Below are 23,264 nucleotides of genomic sequence, written 5' to 3'. Positions count from 1 at the left end.
GGCAGATTTCTCTGAGTTACAGGCCACCCTGGTCTACATGGCAAGTTTCAGGCCAGCCAGAGCTGCATAGTGAGACCATGGAGAGGGAGAGGGAGGAGAGGGAGAGGAGAGGAGAGGGAGAGGGAGAGGGAGAGAGGAGAGGAGAGAGAGAGAGAGAGAGAGAGAGAGAGAGAGAGAATTAAAAAAACAGTACCCGTGAATAACAAAGCCTCTAAATATTGGATGCAATCACTACTGTACAGATTTTCACAACTCAAGACTATTGACTGATTCCTGAGACTGTCTCAGCAGTAACCCTTAAGGAATCACACCTGAAGGCTGAGGCAGAAAGGTGGAAGGGAATTCAAGACCAACCTTGGTTACATAGTGAATTTCAGGGAAGCCTTGGTTACAGGACGAAACCCTGTCTCAAAAAAAAAAAAAAAAAAAAAAAAAAAAAGAAAGATAAACAGACAGGGAGAAGAGCAAAATCGCACCTCATTTTAACAGTGTATCGACTGGCAAGATATAGAAAGACACACTCTGGGGGTTTCCCATACACATCCCACTACATAAATGTTTCACAGCTCTTAACTAAACAAAACCTCTTTCAATACAGCGAAACCACCTCGTGACTTTTATCCTAACCCTATCATCCCATCCCCTCCCCATCCCCAGCAAGTCAGTCACAGAGCACACACCACACCTCTCAATTCCCTTGCACCTAACACAATTTACACAATCAGCCTGCTATATCCCTCACCCAGATTTCAGTCCTATCGACCCTCCTACAGCAAATGAACCTCTAAATTAAGCCTATTCTTTTCCCCACTCCATTTCCATCAACACAACACATCCAAACCTTGTTGAACATCCCACACCCAAAGCGATTCTTTTAGTATCACCCATCTCACTTAAATGATCTCTCGGTCCCTTTGTCAACCATCTCCTGTATCCTCACCTTCCCTGTCTCTTGATCTTCCATCAACTGCCAAAGTTGCCACCCTCCCCAACAGAAACAAAAAAGAGAAATGCACCTTAACCTCTGATCTGTCCTTCTCCACTTTTCCTCCCTCTTAATTTTCCTCTCCGTATTCTGTCACTTGGACTCCAGCTCTTACAACCCGAAGACCGGAGTCCGGCCTCGTCCAGTCCAGTACCTTTGGGTGACCGCACACACCATGCCTTGGTCAAGCAGCTCCCCCTCAACACACATACACACACACACATACACACACACATATACACGCGCACACACTCACTGGGGCGCTTACTCTGAACAGACTGTTGGCCGCCGCTGCCTCTTTCCATTCATCCTGGGCCCATTCATCGCTCAGCCCGATCCTGGACACGCCCCCCGGCCTCCTCCCTCTCTCAGGGTCCCGGGCTGGCCGGGACCCTCACCTCACTAGAGACTCTGACCGCTAGAGAACGACTCTATTCAGTTCTCCCTAGCTGTCTCTCAAGCCTTCTCCAGCCCCCCGACCGGCTACACAGTAGACTAGACACATACACATATACCTCCTCTTCTAATGCCTCCTCCGATGCTTCTTACTCCCCTCCTCAGTGTCTCGAGCTCGTCTCCGAGTCCTGTGCGCGTGCGCGCGTCTCCCCGCGAGCCCACCGAGCCAGCAGCCACGGTTAGGGGAAGAGCGGGCGGGGTTGGGGGAGCAGGGTGCGAGCCCAAGCTCGCGCTCACCCCGCAGCTGACCGAGCGCACGCGTACTGAAGCCAGAGAATTCTGATGGACTGGAGAGGGGCGGGGAAGGGAGGGGAAGGGAGGGAAAGAGAGGGGGAGGGGCGGAGCAGCCCAAACTCGGAACGGCCCCTAGCAGATCGAGGAGCCCAGAGACTGGCCCGCCGGCGCTTGCGCACACCTTCCCCGAACTCAGCGCAGCGCGGTGGATGCGCGTCGAGGAGACAGACTTCTCTCCCTAGCAGAGAAGGGAAAAAAAATCTCAGCGAGCAGCCACGCAAGACACTGCTTGTGTGTTCTAAAGCACTTGTCCACGCGGCTGCTTTACCTACCCCCTCCAAAAAAACCAAAAGAAGTAAATAAGTCAAAAGAGGTCCAAGCACACAGCACTTCTTAGCCACCAGCAGACCACTTTCACCTCTTTGTAAACGTTTAAATGAACCAGCTCTGTGGAGATGGGGTACCCCACCAGTACCTTTCACCCACCACCCCTTACTCACTTTTTCTAGGTCCCGGTTTATCTCGCGAGACCCATACCTGCCGGTTTGGGGAATAGAAGTCGAAGCACAGATTTACAAATACCTGTCTCCTGGTTATGTTGAGAGGGCAACGGCCATGGCATACACCACCGCCGCCCCCCCCACCCCCAGGACCTCGGTGCGCGCGGGGGAGGGGGGGCAACACCAAAGAAGGGATGGGAGAGGGAGCTAACCGATTTTTGACGGCCTGTAACCGCTAGGCCTAGGCACGTGGCCTGTGCCTCGCAAGCGGGTGCAGTGTACCCTGGGAATTGTAGTTTTTGTTCCCACCTCTAGTCCACACATTCCCCCCCCTCAGCTATACATAGGCCTCAGTTACAGAGGGGGGGATTACCGGCGCCATTTTGTGGGGAACAATGGCCAATGGCCCCAGTGTGGACGAGTGGGGGAGGGCGCGATGGTTTAAGGGTTCAGTTTAAACTCCACTGGCCCCTCGGTATCATAGCAACCCCTTCAGAAGCGGCCCCGCCCCCTTGCTACTCTGCTGGGCTTCTGGAGTGCTAGCAAAGGAAATGCCACTTTCTCCCAGAGGCTAGCCCAATTGCCCATTACCCACCCTGAAAACTCCTAGTTCCTCAAATGAATAAATGCTGCCTTCTTCGAGCTTTCACCACATATGTGAGCCTCAGCTCTGTGGCTTTAAGAACGGCTTCATATGCTGTATGAGGCATGGTGAGGAACTTTTTTTTTCATACGTAACAGCCCTGCCTTGACAAAGGAGGAAACCGAGGCTCAAGGAGGAGAAAACAGACGTGACTTGCTGAAGGATGGCCAAACACCAATCAATAGTTTCAAAGATTATCAAGTTATTTCAAGCCTTATTCAGTCCATTACTCCCATGAGATAATAAGTAGAAACTGTGGCCACCTTTTTAACCTCTCTATGTTGACTGTTCCTACTACTACCACACATCTGTCTTCAAAGACCTTCCTCACTTGGGGCCCTGCCTGCCTCTGAACCTTCTCTGAGCTTGATGATACAGTCAACACAGAACAATACTTAGGAAATGTTAGCCCTTCAACCCACTCTGATGCAAACTCTTCTAGGGTAGGCTCTCTTCGACTACCAAATACTTGTTCTGTAATTATTAAGCACTATGTCACACAAACGCATACAGCTTTAGGAATTTGAAGATCAGATGAATATGTTGCCATCCAAGTACAGATCTTTCTCAGTAGAAAAAATATTTTTAAATTTTTGTAAAATTTTTTTATTCAATTCTTTTCTATAAATTATTTTGAAGAAATTTTTATGTGTATGAGCGGGTTACTTGCGTGTGTGTGTAAAAGCTGCTGCGTGTGTGTGTGTGTGTGTGTGTGTGTGTGCGTGTGTGTGTGTGTGTCTCCAGTGCCCACGGAGGTCAGAAGAGGGTACTGAATTACCTGAAACTGGAGTTACAAATAGTTGTAAGCTGCTGTGTGGGTACTGGGAAACAAACCTAGGTCCTCTTCACTGCTGAGCCATCTCTTCAGTCCCTTGTAGACTGGTATTACTATGGGCTGCCCAACACTAAGTACAAATGCCCCTGTAGGCAGAAATGAGAATAAGCAATTATAGCTATCACTACTATATGTTAGAAAACATTCCCTTCCAATCTACTGGTTTTCACTGTCAAGTGGCAATTGTGTCATTAACCACTTCATCTACCAGAAAATTTGAGTCATTATTAAGCACTTCTAATTTGACTTTACAATATCCCATAAAAATAACCTAGTTATGTTTGGAAGGACCACTGCCAAGAAACCACAAAATTTTCACTGGATTCCTTTTTAGTGTTCACCTCCCCACCCTCCCCACTCCAAGGGCGGAGTAGCGTGGGGGTGATAAGAGTGTTTGAAACAAAGATCCTGTGTAGCTCAGGCTGACCTTCAGCTCACTATGTAACCATGTAATCAAATTCCTGATCCCCAAGGCTGGGATTACAAGATGTGCCAGCACACTCGCCTGACTCAGTTTCAGATGCCGGCATCCCAAGGCAATCCCTATATTATTTGTTTTCCTGCCTGGCCACATTCTCCCTTGATATATCACAAAATAAACTATGGGAGACATAGAGAAAATATATGGAATCAAATACCATGTCTCAAAATAATGTTGAGCCACACATGCTTTTGATTAAAGTTACTGTCCTGATAAAGAGCATGAAATGCATTTCTTATCCAATCACCCACTGCTTAAGACAGCATGAATCTAAGGGCATGAATTTCTGGATGACATTTTCTCTAAGCAAGCCTTAAAACTGTGAAGAATCTCACCAAGATCATCTAGGGGCTATTAATGCCCATCTTCCTCCCAGCACAAAATAACAGCTCCCTTTGGCTTAGTGACTTACTTAGAAACATACAATGCTACAGTTTCTCAGCTCCTGCTATATATTACCTGTTCTTCTCTTCAAAGATACAGTGTTTCCATATGTGTCCAGTGCATACATATGTCAGGGGGCAATATTGCTTTGCTACCTGACTCCTGGAAAGCATAAATGTAAGTAGCGTCACAAAGCTAAACTCCTCTAGAAAGTATATAAGGAACAGAGCCCCAAAGCCTGAACAGTGGTTGCTGAAACAACTGCCCGTTCTCTTCAATAGATCAGGCCCTGGGGTCTATTTCCATCCATAGCACCACATGAGCAAGCCATTCTTGGGGGAAAATCTCTCGTGTAGCAGATATAAATCACAGCCTACCCACTCAGGTATATAATAATAACAGCTAGCAATTAAATAGCGTTTCCTGTGTGCTTTGTATGAATCCACTGAATCATAAGCACATTCTTTTTTTGAGTCAAATTTTTATTTATTCATCTCTCACATTTGAAGTGCTCCTCAATGGCATCCTTGGCCTGAGATTCTTTGCCACAGTCCTTAACCACTACACAACTACAACCAACCACTTTCCGTGGCTTACCCTCTCAATTTTACAGAGGCCTACCCTTCCCTCTAATGTCTTGTTGTCATCAATCTTAATCAGGTTGGCACAAAATGTCTCCACCAGCATGACATGCCTGGGCTCATCACAGTTGGATGCAAACACATGGAGACGGGCTTGTTGCCTGTCTAAGGCTTTGGCAGTTTTGTGTATGTCACATGTTAGGCCATGACTCATGATGGCCATCTTCAGTATCCGTTGTAGAGCAGTGACATCCACCTCCAGCAGCTATGCCTTCCTCAGCCATGGCGGTGGATTATGGGTCATGATGAATCTTGAATGTACCAGAGCCTCCACCCTTTTGCAACTCAGTGGCAGCAGGGGAAAAGTATCAGCATTATCCTTAACATCATTTTTCGATTTGCAAACCAAGGCAGAAAGATGTTAAATACCTTGCCCAAGATAACCCAACACATAAGTTACGGGACTAGACTATGAACCTATGCTTTTAGATACTTTGTGGCTTTTGAGGGTAGCGATAGGTGAGACAGTCTCATGTCTTGAAGTCACTATATGGTTGAGAATAATCTTGAACTCCTAATCCCCCTGATTCCACCTCCTAAGTGCTGGTGTTGCAGACATGAGCTATCACACTCCAACTCTGTTACAGCTTTCTTTATTGTCTAGCATTCCCAATTACTTTGTGCTCTAACAAGGTTCCCCCATCCACTGAGGCAAAAAAAAAAGAACCTCTTAATTCCTCTGGATGTTCCCCCATCCCAGTCTCCAGCCACATTACTGGGCTACTATACACTATTGTCATGTAGGAGCAAAGCTATTCATTTCTTACTATCAAGTCGTATAGCTTAGCACTCAGCAATCTATTACCTATTCCCACAATTTCTTTATGCTGTCAGACACTGTGTTACATTAGTGCTTGCCAGTTATGTGGTCACTTTTTAAAGACTGACTACAATAGCTCTTGTTCTCCCAGGCTTTGCTTTCTATCCTGAGATGATACCAGAAAGCAGGATACAGAGCCTCCCTACCGGCATTGCATTATCTCCAGGCTTAAAGGGCAAGTAGTGCCAAAATACTTTGTGTTTGTGTGTGTGTGTGTGTGTGTGTGTGTGTGTGTGTGTGTGTGTGTGTGTGTGGTCAACTGAATCACTATATCTACGAACCATTTGCATTCCATGTTTATTATGACACTATTCACAGTAGCCAAGATATGGACTCAGTCTGTGTCCATCAGTGAATATGTTGTTATTTGTGTTGCCTGTTTTTTTTTTATGTCAACTTGACACAAGCTAGAGTCATCTGAAGAAAAGGCAGTTTGAGAAAATATCTTCATCTGATGGACCTGTAGGTACACTTGTGAGACCATTTGCTTGATAAATGATTGATGTGGGAGGGCCCAGCTTACTGTGGGCCAAGACACCTCTGGGTTGATGGTACTAGGTTGATTAAGAAAGTAGTCTGAGCAAGCCATAAAGAGCAAGCCACTAAGCAGCACTGCTCTGCTTAGTTCCTGTCTGCATGTTCCTTCCTTGAGTTCGGTAATGGAAAGTGATCTGAGGGTTGTAAGATGAAACAAACCTTTCCTCCCGACCCCCATGTGTAATGATGTTTTATCACAGCAATGGGAACCCTAACTAAGACAGTAAAGTCAATGCAGGGCATAAATATAATGAGTATTAACAAAGTATACCGAGAAAGAAATCAAAGGCAGGGAGTTGTAGATCAGTGGTACAATGTTTCATGCCTAAAGCCCTGAGTTTGATACCCATCACCATTGCAAAAATAAAGTAATTGAAATAAAAATAAAGGCAACCCCAGGATTAAGGATGTTCTGAGGGCTAAAATACTTGCCTGGTAGTACAAGAGAAGCCCTAGTTTCTATCCTCAGTACAGGAAAAGAAAGAAATGTCATTTATGAGCACTGAAGCAGAACTGGAGAACATAACATTATATGACATAAGCCAAACTCATAAAGACATGATCTGACTTATGTGTGAAACTTAAGAAGTAGAGTCAGAGTTGGCTCAGCAGATAACGGTGATTGCCTCCTAGCCTATATTAGATCCTCAGAATTCACATAAAAGTAGAAAAAGAAAACCAGCTCTGCAAAGTTGTCTCTGACCTCCATCCACACACATACTATGGCACAAATTTTTTTTAAATAAAGTCAAAGAAACTGGACACATTGGATTCTAACACTGAAACAGAGGTAGGAGACTCACTGAAGGTTTATGGCCTGGCCAACCTGATCTACAACTCAAATTCCAGGTCAACCAGTGCTACATAGCAAGACATTGTCTCAAAACCAACCAAACAAAAGCAGTAAGGTGTGGTAGCCCATGGCTTTAATCCTAGCACTTCAGAGACAAAGGCAAGTGGATCTCTGTAAGTTGGTCTACATAACCAGTTCCAGAACAGCCAAGGTTACAGAGAGAGAAATCCTGTCTTAAAAACAAAAACAAACAAAAGAAAAAAACTAATAAAAAATTTTTAAAAAGCTGTCAGGCAGTGCTGGTCCTTGCCTTTAATTCCAGTACTCAAGAGGGCAGGAGGCTAGCCTGGTCTACAAAGCAAGTTTTGGAACACCCAGGGCTACACGGAGAAACTCTGTCTTGAAAAACCAAAAACAACAACAACAAAAAAATAAAAACAAATGAACAAACAAAAACTCCACAACTTTAAAAAAGTAGAATAAAGGGGCTGGAGAGATGGCTCAGTGGTTAAGTGCACTGACTGCTCTTCCAGAGGTCATGAGTTCAATTCCCAGCAACCACGTGGTGGCTTCCACCTGCCTGTAGCTCCAGTTCCAGGGGATCTGACACCTTCACACAGTCATACATGCAGCCAGAGCACTGAGGAACATAAAATAAAAATAAATAAATCATTAATTTTTTTTAAAAAAGAAAGTTGGGCACTGAGCAGGATATAAAGTAAACACGTAAAAAAGTTTAATATATATATATTTCCATAGACTTGGACACCGACATGGGCTACATGAGAGTATGTCTTTTTAAAAAAAGTTTATAGTTATAAAGAATTATTGTAGAAGTCAAGGATAGACAAGTTAAGGGATACATAATTTCACTTAGATAACTTAATATTTCTTAATTTAGCCATTCACAAAAATTTAGTTAGGAAAAATAGTCCATAGGACTGATTATAAAACACAGTTAACTATAACAAATAACAATGTAAGTTTTTACAGTTGCTGAAAGAGTACACAATAAATATCCAATTAAAAATAGTATATGAGCCAGGCATTGTGGCACATGCCTTTAATCCCAGTGATAAAGAGAATCTCTGTGAGTTCCAGATCTATATAGTGACATGTTGTCCCAAAGAACAATAATGTATGACGTGATCTACATGTTACATGGTGTCATTTAGCCACTCTACAATATATATGTTTTTTATACTGAGCATGGAACCTGTGGACTTATGCATGCAAAGCAAGTGCTGTACCACTGACCTATATCCTGGGCCTTCTATTTCAGTGGGAGAATTTCAAGTTTTTCATAATCCCAACTGCTTTCCAAATGAAGATTTTTGTGATGAGACTTCAGGATACACAATTTAATTGCTCTCTTGGGGATAGAGCTGTATTAGGAAGAACATGCTTAGAGGATGGTGGTTTTCTCTTCTGGTATATCTCTATTTGTTTTGAGGGTTTTTTTATTGTGTTTTAATTTTTTGAGACAGAGTCTTAGGCTGGCCCTGAACTCTCTATATAGCTTAATGTGCTCTTGAACTCCGATTCTTCTGCCACCACCTCCAAGTGCTGAGGCTACAGGCATTCACCTTCACACCCAGCTCTGTTGGCAGTCTTCAGCTCATTGCTTTGAACATTTTTCTCTGCTTAGCTTTTTCTCACCTGCAGATAGAATAGAAATGTATTCTATTCTATACATCATTCTAGATGTATAGATTAAGAGACAGACAGACAAACACAGAGAGACAAAAGGGGAGGAGAGAGAGAGAGAGAGAGAGAGAGAGAGAGAGAGAGAGAGAGAGAGAGAGAGAGAGATTCTGCTCTAAACCCTCTAATCCCCCTCAGTCACATTGTTGACATTGTTGTCTTTTTGCTATGAGAGCTATCCTATGCAATTGGATATTTAGTAATATCTTCAATCTTTGCAAGAAGATGCTAGCAGCACTCACATACTCTTGCACACGTGCACCCGTAGTTATGACAATCAAAAAATGCAGGTATTTCTAAATATCTTCCAGGCGTGGGCTGGTGGTAAGAAAATATCTCATGGTTGAGAAATGGGGTTTTGGGTTGTTGTTTTGTTGCTGTAGTTCTGGGGGCAAACCCAGGGCCTCACAGACAAATACTCTATCAATGAGCTTTTTGTTTCAGCTGACCACCATTTTTCATTAGGTTGGTTTTCTATGCTTCCTATGACTCATAAAATGATTGAGGAGACAGAACCTGAGCTATGAGCCCAAAGGTAAGAATCAAGAATCACATCTTTCTAGTTTCCAGTTTAGACTTTAAACTGGATAGATCCATTCATTTTAGACTAATTGTGGCTCAAATATGCTCTAGCTCCTTGTACTGGGGTGAATCTGGAAATGTTACTGTTCCTCCATTGCTGTATTTTTCTCAGAGATCACAACAGTCACTTAATATCGTCCAGTGGCCTGTTGTAAGCATATGCACACACAATCTCCATTTACTATCTGGGTCCAGTAGTGAGTGACTCTTGAAACCCCATGAATGTCTGGAGGTAGGCAGAGATTATGAAAAGGGACCCAATTAGATCTCTTCTAGTTAGTGAATTATCTACCAGTTTGTAGATCTTACCATCTGACACATCTCAGGGTGGAGATGTAACTATTTGGGTAACCTACTTCATCTCTGTGGTAGAACCTAGTATGTCTGAAGCCCTGAACTCAGTTCCTGTCCCTAGGGGTGAGGGGGCAGAAGCTAAGTTTCTCTTCTTCCTCAGAATTACTTCCCAAGGAAAAAGCAAAATGGCAGTGATAGAAGACGTCCTTCCAGCAACAACAATTCTGAAAATGCAGACTAGCCACCAGGCTCCCTGGTTGATATTTGAGAAAGACAGATGATGCTTGGATAGATTTGGGGCTTTAATTTTCCCATGGGGGAGAAGACTCATTTATTAATAGTAAGGACTTGATATTGTAAATTTCATTAAGTATTGATGAACTCCAATATGTAAAGCTGTGTTGGATAGACAATCCATTGTTTTCAATCGCCCTCCCGTATGTTCACTTCTCACACAGGCTTCCCAAGAATCCCCACTCTGTGGGAAACGGGCCCTATTCTCAAGCCACCACCAATCGGACCAAAGTAGATAACTGTGTTAATTAGTTTCTTATTCCTAAGAATTCGTATGGGAAAGAATGTGGAGGACAGATAACTGTAGCACTGAGCTACACTCCCATGCCTCAGCTGCTTTTTTAAACAAGGACTCACTCAAATAATCGCAGCCAATTAACTGGACTACATCCCAGCCTTGAATCAGATCTTAGCAATGGGAGGTCAGTTTCTTTTTGGAGGCTTCTTTTCTACATAAGGTAAACTCTAGGTACTTATTCATTCCAAGGTGGTGAGTCTTATTTATCAACTATAAACTGTAGGCAGTGTTTATAAAAATCTGATGAGAAAAATCTACTCAGTCTGGTAACACAGCTGCTTCTTTTGCCTTCTGCCACTGGTCCTGCATAATAAAATAGGTTGGATTTCTTAAGTGAAGGGTTATCATCTGCTATAGATTCTCAAAACAATACGGTGCCTAGTAAGCTCAGTCTTTGATTGTTAAGCTTTAGAGTCGCCTTTTAGGCTCCAGGGTTGAGCCTACCATAAAAGTAGCATAGATTCTTTCTGTCTCTGGCATAGTTTCTCTTTGGGGGGAATACCAGTTTCCCTTCCTCTATCGCAACAGATTTCCAAACACATTACATCTAGAGAAGTGGCATTCTTTGCTGCTTCATTCTAAACAGCCCCTTGCCATCTCAGGCAAATTGATCTACTACATTCCCCAACAGTACCTTAAATAAAAATATCAAAACAAGAGAGGAGAGAAGAGAGATCTTGTAATTTTTGGCTAAGACAGCCTTTCTGTCCTCTGTTTACATAACTAAGGAAAGTAGCTACATGATTTTTCTAGATCAAAAGTCTACAGTGAATCACAATCTTCATTTCTAGACTTCAAAGTCATTAAGACTATTTTAAAATTCCACTCTACCAGGCATGATGTTAGATTTCAAACAAACAAATGAACAAAGAAACAAAACCAAAAAACAAGGACGGTGTAGTTCTAAAGAACGTGCTTCTTTCAGGAATCTCCAGAGGTAGCATGCCAAGTATTTGGGTCATCAGAATACTGTCCCTGAATTGCTTAATAACATATTGCAAGGACTATCTTAATTTGAGTCCATCTGCCCAGACCCGTATACCTAAATATGGTAGTGTGAGCAAAAACGTGAGGAAGCTGTGACAGCAGAGCCTGATTGATTGACTGAACTGCCGAGAACTGTGAAGAGATTAGAAGGTGAAACTGCAGGTCCAGAGGCTAATTTCCTTATCTTGGGTTAGCTTTAGGCTCCAGAACAGCCATTTCTTGCCCGCCCTGTGTTGGAATGAACATCCTGTGACTAAAAGTTAAAAACCTTTTGGAATCTATTAACTTAGCAGGCCACCAGCTCCCCACAAAACCAAACAGTAAAAAAATGTCATCAGACAGAATCTCGGCCCATAGGAAAGCTTACCCTATATTACTGTAACTGCTTCTTAGATGTACCAGTCAATGGATTTTAACCTTGCCTTGATTTATGACTGTCTTTGGATTCTAAAACTATAAAACTTCATAAAATGCTTCCACATTGGAACACGGAATTTCAGATAACCTAGATCTGTGTTCCTGGGCCTTTGATTACTCAAAATGGTTCCAGAATAAATTATCTTTCCTTTAGGAGAATACAATTTAAATGAGAACAGAGGTCAATAATTAACATGTGTGTCAGGGCTAAAATATCTTTTTCTAGTCTTTTTGGTTGTAAGCCTAGTCTTTAACAACTGAGCTATCACTCCAGCCCTCTTCTTCTAATCTTTAAGACGCTAAAGTTATACTATGCTCTCTCTCTCTCTCTCTCTCTCTCTCTCTCTCTCTCTCCTTCTCTCTTTCTCTCTGTGTGTCTCTCTCTGTCTCTGTCTCTCTGTCTCTCTCTCACTCTCTCTGTCTCTCTCTCACTCTGTCTCTGTCTCTGTCTCTCTCTCTGTGTATATATGTATATATACACATATACATATATATGCATATATACACTCCTATACTCTAGAGAATTAACCTTTCTTTTAGGGTCCCTTATAAAGTTTAGTTCTTCATATCTTCCCAAAACCACTTACTCTACAAGGTTTAGACACTACTTCATGGAGCTCATCAAAAAGAGACAATTCAGGGACTGGAAAGATGGATCAGAAGTAAAGAACACTGGATTGGAGTTCCAGCCCCCACATGGTGGCTCACAACCATTTGTAACTCAGTTCCAGGGGGGATTTATGGCCTCTTATGGCCTCCACAGAAACCAGAAACACACATAGTCTACACACATATACGAAGCCAAACACTTGTACACATAAAAATATAAATAAACAATTTTTTAATGAAACAGACAATATACATAGCAGTCAAGAATGTGGTCTCTGAGGCCTTTAGCTGCCTTTAGTCCTAGCACTCTGGAAGCAGAGGCAAGTGGATCTCTGAGTTCAAGATCAGCTTGGTCTACAGTTCAAGTTCCAGGACAGCCAGGACTACAAAGAGAAACCCTGTCTCAAAAGAACAAAATAAGAACAACAAAAATATGGTATCTGCTGTTAGCCTTATCAACTACCATGGGTGATGGATAAACTAACAGTTTAAGGCTTAGTCTCACAACATGGTATGCTAGGAACATGGGTCAATGGTAGACTACTTGATTAACAGCATGTTCAAGGTTGCAAATTATCTCCAGTAACACCTACAAATAAAATAAATGGAAAAGAAAAAGAATCATGAATCACATCTATTTAATTTGAAAATTAAATGAGATATAAAACATATAGAACATTTATTAGCAAGAATGGGAGAGAGGAGTGGAGAGTGAATATATGTCTGTATGTATCATCATGAAACCTATTAATTTACATATGCAATACAAACTTTTTTTAAAAAATCATGAGTCTGCCTCTGAGATTAAGCATGTTACTATATGTCTATAATTTCTAGAACACTTAGCTATATTCTTACCATTTAATGTGCCATGTACACAGTTAATACTTGTTGGAGGTGGGTGTGGCCTTGATGTCCAACCCTTCTCTAAGAATCTATATAGACAGTTGATGGTTACTGGGTAGGGGAATACTTTTTTTCAGTAGTGTAGACTCTTGAAAAGGTAGCCATAGTCCTGTAAATCATTCCTTACTCATGCTTATGTAAGAAACACAAAAACAAAAACAACAACAACAAAAAAGAAAGACAGGAAAGTATGATGGACACTGATTGAGAAGCAGAAGGGAATCAGAAGAAAGGGAGGGGGACATAGGGTAATAGAGACTGAGTATCATGAAAATACATTATACATATGTATGGAAATGTCATTATTAATCCCATTATTATGCATTATTAATACAAGCAATAAACACTGTTTTAAAAGACTACTAGCCCACCACTGAGTTTAGGCATGCTACTATATTTCTGTAATTGCTACATGCTTTTACTGTTTTATTTATCACTTTTTTTTTTCCTTTGGTTCTTTTTTTCAGAGCTGGGGACCGAACCCAGGGCCTTGCGCTTCCTAGGTAAGCGCTCTACCACTGAGCTAAATCCCCAGCCCCTTATTTATCACTTTTATTTATTTATTTTAGTCTTGTAGATTAAATCTATGGACTCACATAAAGGTATGTAAGCATTTACCACTGAGATAAAAAAACCCAGCCCATTTTTTCTAATTTTGTTTATTTTTTCGTTTTTAGTGTGTGTGTGTGTGTGTGTGTGTGTGTGTGTGTGAATGAAAACATGGAGGTGAGAGTATAATTCAATGCTAAATGTATTATCTGGCATGCTCACAGCCCTGGGTTCAATCTCTAACACTGGGAAGAAGAATAAAAGGAAGGAAAGAAAAGAAGAATCAAAAGGTCAAAGTGAGAAAATTGTCTTAAGCTTGAGGCCAGCTTGGACTATGCAATGAGGGTCAGGCTGACCAGAGCTACATAGCAAGACCTCTCTAAAAAGAATAAAAAAACAAACAAAACAAAAGAAAGAAAAAGAAGAAGCAAGGGGGTAGTAAAAATACAGCTTCACAACTCGATTCCTCTGTCCCTTTTTCTTCCATTCCCCCTCCGAAGTAGCTAGCAATTCAAGGCCAGTCTGAGCTGCATAGACACATTGTCTCCAAACTAATCCCAGTCCACAGATAGAGTTCTGTGGCTAAGAACACTGGGTCCTCTTCTTGAGATCCGGAGTTCAGTTCCCAGCAATCATTATGACTGATAACCAAGCATGACTCTGATTCCAGGGAATCAGATGTTCTCTTCTGACCTCTAAAAGCAGCAGGGATGCACGTGCTACACAGACATACATGCGGGCAAAACATTCATACACATAAAATAAATAATTCTAAACAGAAAAACAATTAACCTCAAACATAAAAAAAATTACAGAAAGTTCCTTCAAACTTCAAAAAACCCAACAACAACAACAAAAACGTGTTTGGATCATCCAAATTACCCAAATATTGATTGTAATAAATGTTTGATGTTTTAAGTTACAGATGAATTTTCTTTTGTTGAGTTTCTAGGGATCAAACTCTGAGCTATATACATAGTAGACAAATACTCTACCACTAAACTATACTTCAATCTGCTATGAAAATATTTTGAGGTGTTTTTGACACAGGGATCCATGAGTCTCAGAATGCCCTTAAATTTGCTATGTAACCAAGAATGACATTGAACTCCTGATCCTCCTGCTTCCATCTCTCAAGTACTGGGATTACAGGTTTGTGCCACCACCCTGCCTGATGTCCGACTTAGGAAATTATGTGCACGCATGCGCGTTTGTGTGTGTGTGTGTGTGTGTGTGTGTGTGTGTGTGTGTGTGTCCAGTGTATATGAGACCAAAGGAAACATTGGGTAACATTCCCTAGTCACTGTTTATTTTCTACATGAAACAGGCTCTCTCATTAGCCTTCAACTGGCAAAAAAGGCTGACCAGTGGGCCCCAGGGGTCCACTATCCACTTTCACACTGCAATCGTAAGTGTGTGCCTCTGTGACTAGCTTTTTTATGTGGGTTCTGAAGATTGAACTTGGGTCAGATTGAGCTATCTCCCCAGATCACTTTTCAGAAAAAAAAATGTTTTGTTTTTTGTGGGTGTGCATGTGTGTGCTGGCACCAATGCTCATGTGCACACATTCAGAAGCTGAAACTGACATTGGCTATGTTCTTTAATTTCTTTCCACTCTACATACTGAGGCAAGGTCTCTCAGTGTAACGCAAAGCTCACTAAATGGGCTAATCTAGTTTGCTCTGGAGGTCCCCTGCCTCTCTCTGCTGGAATTGCAGGTAGATGAACATGCCACATATGTGGGTGCTGGATCTGAAATCCTGTCCCCACACTTAGAAAGCCAGCGTTAGGGGCTGGGGATTTAGCTCAGTGGTAGAGCGCTTGCCTAGGAAGCGCAAGGCCCTGGGTTCGGTCCTCAGCTCCGAAAGAGAAAGCCAGCGTTATATCCACTGAGCCTAACCCCTAGGAATGTATTTTATTGAAGCATTGTATACATAAAGAGTAGTAGGATTTGGGTTTTTTTCTTTTGCGATAATGTCTTGCTATATAACCCAGGCAGGTGTTCTTCAAACTCGCTGCATAACCCAAGCTGACCTGGCCTTGAGATCCGAATGTCTCTGCCTCCTGAGTGCTACGACTATGAGTATGAAGCATTATGTCTTGCTTTTCTATTCTCTTTTTGAAAAAACAATTTATTTATTTTTATTTTTATGTGTATTGATGTTCTGCCCTGCATGTATGTCTGTGTGAGGGTGTCAGATCTTAGAGTTACAGACAGCTGTGAGCTGCCATGTGGGTGGTGGGAATTGAACCTGGGTCCCCCAGAAGAACAGTCTGTGCTCTTAACCATTGACCCCTCTCTCCAACCCCGATATTCTCTTTTTAAAAGGACATTTTTATTGAATAAAATTTGTGTGCATGTGTATGAGTACAGCCAAGTGGAGGCCAGAGGGCGACTTATGAGAGTCAGTGCCCTCCTTCTACCATATGGATCATTAGAATGAGACTCAGTAAGCTAGGCTTGGTGGCAGGTACCTTCATCCACTGAACCGTCTCACAGGCCTTCTCAACTCTTAATCATGTTCTTTTGATTTAAAAAACGTTCCTTATTTAAAATAGAGCCCAGTTTATTAGTTTTTTCCTTCTTTACCGGGCATTTTTATGCCCTCTTTTGAAAATCTTTATCTACCTCAAGATATTATTTTTATGCACAGAACACCTGAAACTGAAGAAGGATGACCAAAATGTGAACACTTCACTCCTTTAAAAGGGGAACAAGAATACCCTTGGGAGGGAATAGGGAGGCAAAGTGTAGAACAGAGGCTGAAGGAACGCCCATTCAGAGCCTGCCCCACATGGGGCCCATACATATACAGTCACCAAACTAGATAAGATGGATGAAGCAAAGAAGTGCAGGCCGACAGGAACCGGATGTAGATCTCTCCTGAGAGACACACCCAGAATACAGCAAATACATAGGTGAATGCCAGCAGCAAACCACTGAACTGAGAACGGGACCCCCGTTGAAGGAATCAGAGAAAGGATTGGAAGAGCTTGAAGGGGCTCGAGACCCCATGTGTACAACAATGCCAAGCAACCAGAGCTTCCAGGGACTAAGCCACTACCTAAAGACTATACATGGACTGACCCTGGACTCTGACCTCATAGGTAACAATGAATAGCCTAGTAAGATCACCAGTGGAAGGGGAAGCCCTTGGTCCTGCTAAGACTGAACCCCAGTGAACGTGATTGTTGGGGAGGCGGTAATGTGGGGGAGAATGGGGAAAGCCCATATAGAAGGAGGAGGGGGTTAGGGGATGTTGGTCTGGGGAAAAGGGAATAACAATTGAAATGTAAATAAAATAAATACCCAATTTAATAAAGATGGAGGGAAAAATATATTACTTTTCAATAACAATAATAATCAGGATAATAAAAAAAATATTAGTTTCTTTTCTTTCCAGCTGCTTACCTTCGTAGCCTTCTAGGAAACATGTGGCCAAGACAAAAACAAATTAGCTTGTAAATGTTTTAATCTCTGTTTTCCAAGCACATTGTGGAGAACTGGGCTTGAAGAAATTTTTTTTTTGAGCTGGGGACTGAACCAGGGCCTTCCTTGCCCTTGCAAAGCAAGTGCTCTACCACTGAGCTAAATCCCCAACCCCAGAATTTTAATCCCTAAGATTAAAAAAGAACTGACCCTTGAATTGAAGAAGTAGGTGAAAAGGCAGCTGGGAACTGAATCCTGCTTCCCTTAGCCTCCAGGTGAGGCCTGAGAGAAGAGCCACTGCTCAATGCAGCTGCCAGAACAGAATGCAAGACCTGAGGCTGCAGATGTTAGGAAAGATTTCTATGTACATAGGGCTCCACAGAAGCCATGGCAAGCTCGCCAATTAAAAAAAAAATGCCAGATTAACAATATTCCTCAGTAATAACGTGGAGGCAGATTGTCTTCAACCTCTTCCCAAGGTTTGCCATGGCAAAAGATCCCAGAACAAACGAAGAAAGTCCCAAGAATAAGAACTGAGTTTGGCCCTCACTTTGGACCATGCAGAAGTACCTGTAATTAGTTAAATAGTTCTTGAGACAGAATCTTGCAATGTAGTCTAAGGTGGACTCAACTCCCAGAAATCCTCCTTTCTCCGCCTCCTGAGTGCTAGGACCACACAAACCTGCACCGCCACTAACCCCTCCCACCACTACCACTGTATTTATTTTGTACAGAAGTTCATGAGATTTCAGACTGAATTAGAAAAGGGAACATTAGAAACTAATTAAGTATATAGACACAAAGATGGAAATTACTTGCGTGAACTGCAGATGCAATATAATCTTCTTAATAAATTCCAGTTTTAGCCAGCAAGGCTTCCTGAGTGCTCCAGGATTAAAATAAAAACATAGTTTAAAATGGAGGGTCCCCTCCCTTTTTTCCTTGAATCATAGTCCTTGTCTTGATCCTCTTAGGAGCACATCAAACTTTTCTTCTTCCTTTATTTTTCCTTTCTATTAAAAGAAAACAAATCTTATTGCTTTCTTCACATCCAAAAATACTCCAAATTTCCACAACAAATCACATGCAAAAAATAATCCTAATTTCTACAACAAAAAAAGATTCTCAGTGTTGAAATTACAAACCCTGTGTGGACCTCTATAGACCACGCTGGCCTCAAACTCAGAAATCTGCCTCTGCCCTCTGCCTCTGCCTCTGCCTCTGCCTCTCGCTGCCCCTCTCTTCCCCTCTGCCTCTCTCTGTCTCTGCCTCTGCCTCTCTGCCTCTCTCCCTCTCTGCCTCTCTGCCTCTCTCTGTCTCCCTCTCTGTCTCTCTCTCTCTGCCTCTGCCTCTCTGCCTCTCTGCCTCTCTGCCTCTCTGCCTCTCTCCCTCTCTGCCTCTCTGACTCTGCCTCTGCCTCTCTCTCTCAGTCTCTGCCTCTGCCTCTACTCTCTGTCTCTGCCTCTGCCTCTCTGCCTCTGCCTCTGCCTCTGCCTCTGCCCCCGCCTCTGTCACTCTGCCTCACTGCCCATGCATCTGCCTCTACCTCTGCCTCTGTCTCTCCCTCTGTCTCTGTCACTCTCCCTCTGCCTCTGCCTCTGCCTCTCTGCCTCTCTGCATCTCTGCCTCTCTGTGCCTCTCTGCTCTCTGCCTCTGCTTCTCTGCTTCTGTATTTACTATCACAACTAGCCCCTATATGTTCTTCTAAAAGTTTTCGGGGGTTGGGGATTTAGCTCAGTGGTAGAGCGCTTGCCTAGCAAGCACAAGGCCCTGGGTTCGGTCCCCAGCTCCGAAAAAAAGAACCAAAAAAAAAAAAAAAGTTTTCAAGTTGCCAAGACCAGCCAAAGACTACCTGAAACATATCTATGACTAAACAAGTTAGTGGGTAACAATTGCAGTCATTCTGCTTCAAGCTCCTGAGTGCTAGGATTACAATTGTGCCTCACCACACCTGGTTATGTGATACTTTAAAAACTACACAGCCTACACAGCCAATTCTAGGCAGATGTGGGCTACAGAATGAAACAATGTATCAAGAAATGATACATAGATAGATAGATAGATAGATAGATAGATAGATAGATAGATAGATAGATAGATAATTAAGGTTCTCTAGAGTCAGAGAATGTATGGAATGTCCATCTACGATGAGGGAATTTATTATGATGGGTTACAGTCTAGTCAAACTCACCAACTGTGAATGGGAAATCCAAGAAACTAGTAGCTGTTCAGTCTCACAAGGCTAGTTATTTCAGCTGATCTTCTGTAGAAGTAGATTGCAACAGACATGCTGGCAAGTAAATGCAAGCAGTGAAGAACAAATCTTCCTTCTTCCAATGTCCTTATGAAGGTCTTTAGCAAAAGGTATGGCCCAGATTAAAGGTGTGTACCGCCACACCTGGATCTAGGACTTGTTTTGTCCCCAACTGACCTTGAACTCAGAGATCTTCTTGTCTTAGTCTCCTGCAAATAAAGATATGTACTACCTTGCCTGGGCCTCAAGATCTCCATGATCCAGATCAGAAACTTGTGTCTTCCAGCCTCAAGATCTGAATCACAGGTGAGCCCTCCAATTCTGGATTGTAGTTCATTCCAGATACAGTCAAGTTGACAACCAGGATTAGCCATTATAGATAGAAGATAGATAGATAGATAGATAGATAGATAGATAGATAGATAGATAGATAGATAGAGGGATCAATGGATCGAAGGGCAGGAAGGCAGATAGACAGACAGATGCTAAACCAAGCCTGATGACACTACTCAGACTGTGAAGTCAAAAGGATGACAAGTTCGAGGCCTGCCTGGGCTACAGAGTGAATTCAAGGACAACTTGGCCAATTTTGTATGACCTATATCAAAATAAAATGCAAAAACAAAAGCTGAGGCTAAAGCTCAGGAACATAAGAAAAGAGTAGCTTCAGACACATGTGGATCAATTCAAAGGATTTATCTTTGAGGTAGGACCTCATTCTGTAACCCAGGCTGGCCTGGAACTCATTATGTAGCTCAAGCCAGCTTTGAGCATCCTCTTGTTTCAGGCTCCTACATAATAAGATTACACACGAAAGCTATCATGATTGACTAAGATGATTCTGGACCTATGGTGAGACAGAACTTTATGGTGGCAGGAACATGGCAGATGAAGAATAGAACAGGGCAGAACCCCAATGACCTACTTCCTCCAACAAAGCTCTACCTCATATTTCTCCTCATCCCCCATAATACCATCAATTAATTGTTTTATTAACCCCAGGTAACAAATCAATTCCCCAAAATCCACTAACCGGCAAACGAACTCTTAATCTGCAAGCCTAAAAGGGTATATTTCATATTTAAACCCTGATAGCATATCTCTTTCCTTTACACTGTACATCAAATCCATCACCAAATCTTCTTAACCCATTAGTCCCCTCTGCAAAATATACCATTCTCACTATCTACACTAAGAAGTCTTGGGGGAAAAGGGAGCGCAACAAGATACCTCAATGGGTAAAGACATTACTCTGAAAAGTCTAGCAACCTGGTTTCAATTCCCAGAATGCAAACAAAGGTGAAATGGGAGAAACAGAGCTACAGAGTCTCCCTTTGACCTCCACATGCATACCCTGCATAGTTGTTTCTCTCTCTCTCTCTCTCTCTCTCTCTCTCTCTCTCTCTCTCTCTCTCTCTCTCTCTCTCACACACACACACACACACACACACACACACACACACACACACACACTGAATAATTATTTTACTTAGGAAAAAAATCTGGAATTACAACCCTGTGGTAGAATACTTGCTTGGTACTGAGTCCTGTAAGCCAGCCCAATTAAATGTACTTTATAAGACTTGTCTTGGGGTTGGGGGGATTTAGCTCAGTGGTAGAGCGCTTGCCTAGTAAGCTCAAGGCCCTGGGTTTGGTTCTCAGCTCCGAAAAAAAGAAAGAAAAAAAAAAGACTTGTCTTGGTCATGGTGTCTCTTAGTAAAACCTTAACTAAGACAGAAGTTGGTACCAAGAGTGGGGTGTTGCTGTGATAGGACTGACCATGCTTTTGTTTGGAAGAATGTGGATTTTGGGACTTTAGATTTGGAAAGCCATGGAATGCTTTAAATGGGGCGTAATGGGCTATCCTAGTCAGAATATAGAAGACTTTGTTACTAAAAGTGATTTGAATTGTACAGACATGGCACAAAAGGTTTCAGTGGAGAATTTCAATATGTGACCTAGAAATTGTTTTTGTGTCATTTATCGAAGAATGTGGCTACTTTTTGCCCTCCTCTGAAGAGTCTGCCAGACACTAAGGTGAAAAGACTCAGATTAATTGTGTTGACAGAGAAAGTCTCAGGACTGCCTATCATAGATTTTGTTCTCTGGTTAAGTCTCATGAAGAGAACTTTAAACAAGCATAGCAAGCAGAAAGGAAGAAATATAAAATTTATGGTTCAAGTATTAAAGGGGCAGCAGGAAGCAAAATGGAGCTTAATCCTGTGTTCAAAGATATCAAATTGAATTAAGGCAGTAGTGGTCTTGGGGCAAGACCTCACCCAGCTAAATTTAGATCCAGGCATGATAGTACAAATCTTTAATCCTAGGAAGCAAATACAAGCAGATCTCTGAGTTCAAGGTCAATCTACAAAGTAAGTTCTAGGCAGAGAAGGAGTCATAAACAAAGCTCTAATAGAATAAGGAGTCAGACCATGTTCCAGCCCAGCAAGCAGAAGAACTCGGAAGCTTTGGCCATGTGGCTCTGGATTTAAAGTGAAAAATAGAAGGGACTACTGGGATAATTGATGTTGGTTATCTGGTGCTAAAAAATTAGCTGTAATTAAGAAGAGACCAACAATACTGAGGTGAAATCTTCTAGGGGTGTTTTCTGAGAACACAAAGAAGCTATGTTCCAGAGATAGCCAAGGTTGTACTTCTGCTGCAGCTGGACTTTGTAATGTGTAAGAGTCACCCAGATGGTACTGATTTTGAAGGCATGAAGGGGTCATGGAGAGCAGCTGAAGCTCAGCACTGTGAGAGGTCATGGAAGGCCATAGGTAAAGGTACAGCCTCAGTTGCAGTTGACAGCCCAGGACTGAAGGGGTCAGGCAAAGGAGTTGAGGCTTGGCACCATGAAGAGAGCCTATGGGAGGTGAAGCCTAATTTCAGAGGAAGACACCAGCATATTGGAGATGCCAGTACCATGGGATGATCACCAAGAATAGCAGCAGCAGTGGAGTGGATAGAAATGTGCTTAGAGTGCTACAGAGGACAGAGGTGGAGATGTGACAGCAGCCCTTTGGAGGAGCCCAAAAGATTGTGAGTGGATCCCAGACATTGAAACAGGAAGCTATAACATTGAAGATGCCTTGCAGACCCTAAGATGTTTTAGATGCCAGAGCTGTGAGCTATCTGCTGAGGAAAGCTGCTAACAGGGAGTGAAACCAGCCCAGGAGAAAGAAATTTGTTATAGTCAACAAAGATGAAAAGGGAGTTGGAGATCTGAAGACTGGTATGATATCAGACATTGGAGCTTGCCCAGCTGGTTTCCTGTCTTGCTTTGGTGATTACAATAAAGTGATTGGATGAATCTCAGAAGAGGCCTTGAACTTTGGACTTTTAACATTGTTGAGACTGCTATACACTATGGGGACTCTGGAAGTTGTACTAAATGTATTTTGCTTTATGCTATGTTTAGGTTGGCCCCTGTAGACTCATACTGAGAGTGGATTGTGAGGTTTTGTATATGCTTGGCCCAGTGAGTAGCCCTATTAGGAGGTGTGGCCTTGTTGGAGTAGGTGTGTCTCTGTAGATGTAAACTTAAGCCCCTCATCCTAGCTGTCTGAAAGTCAGTCTTTCACTAGCAGCTTTCAGATGAAGATGTAGAACTCTCAGCTCTGCCTGCATCATG

At 42.5% G+C, this 23,264-nt stretch overlaps 1 protein-coding gene and 1 pseudogene across 1 annotated transcript in view; both read right to left on the bottom strand.

The window, feature by feature from the left end:
• Nucleotides 1–1,709, bottom strand: part of LOC116888960 (serine/threonine-protein kinase WNK3) — a 100,969-nt gene extending 99,260 nt beyond the window's left edge. The window contains exon 1 of the mRNA XM_032890188.1: nucleotides 1,501–1,709. The gene's annotated coding sequence lies outside the window, so the exon portion shown is untranslated. The remainder of the gene's footprint in view (nucleotides 1–1,500) is intronic.
• A 3,299-nt stretch (nucleotides 1,710–5,008) lies between these two features.
• Nucleotides 5,009–5,383, bottom strand: LOC116889267 (annotated as a pseudogene).
• Between the last annotated feature and the right edge of the window lie 17,881 nt (nucleotides 5,384–23,264).

Source organism: Rattus rattus, chromosome X, assembly GCF_011064425.1.
Source record: "Rattus rattus isolate New Zealand chromosome X, Rrattus_CSIRO_v1, whole genome shotgun sequence".
NCBI classification, from domain to species: Eukaryota; Metazoa; Chordata; class Mammalia; order Rodentia; family Muridae; genus Rattus; species Rattus rattus.
The sequence above is the reverse complement of the archived record's forward strand: the minus strand, read 5'-3'. Positions and strand labels throughout refer to the sequence as shown.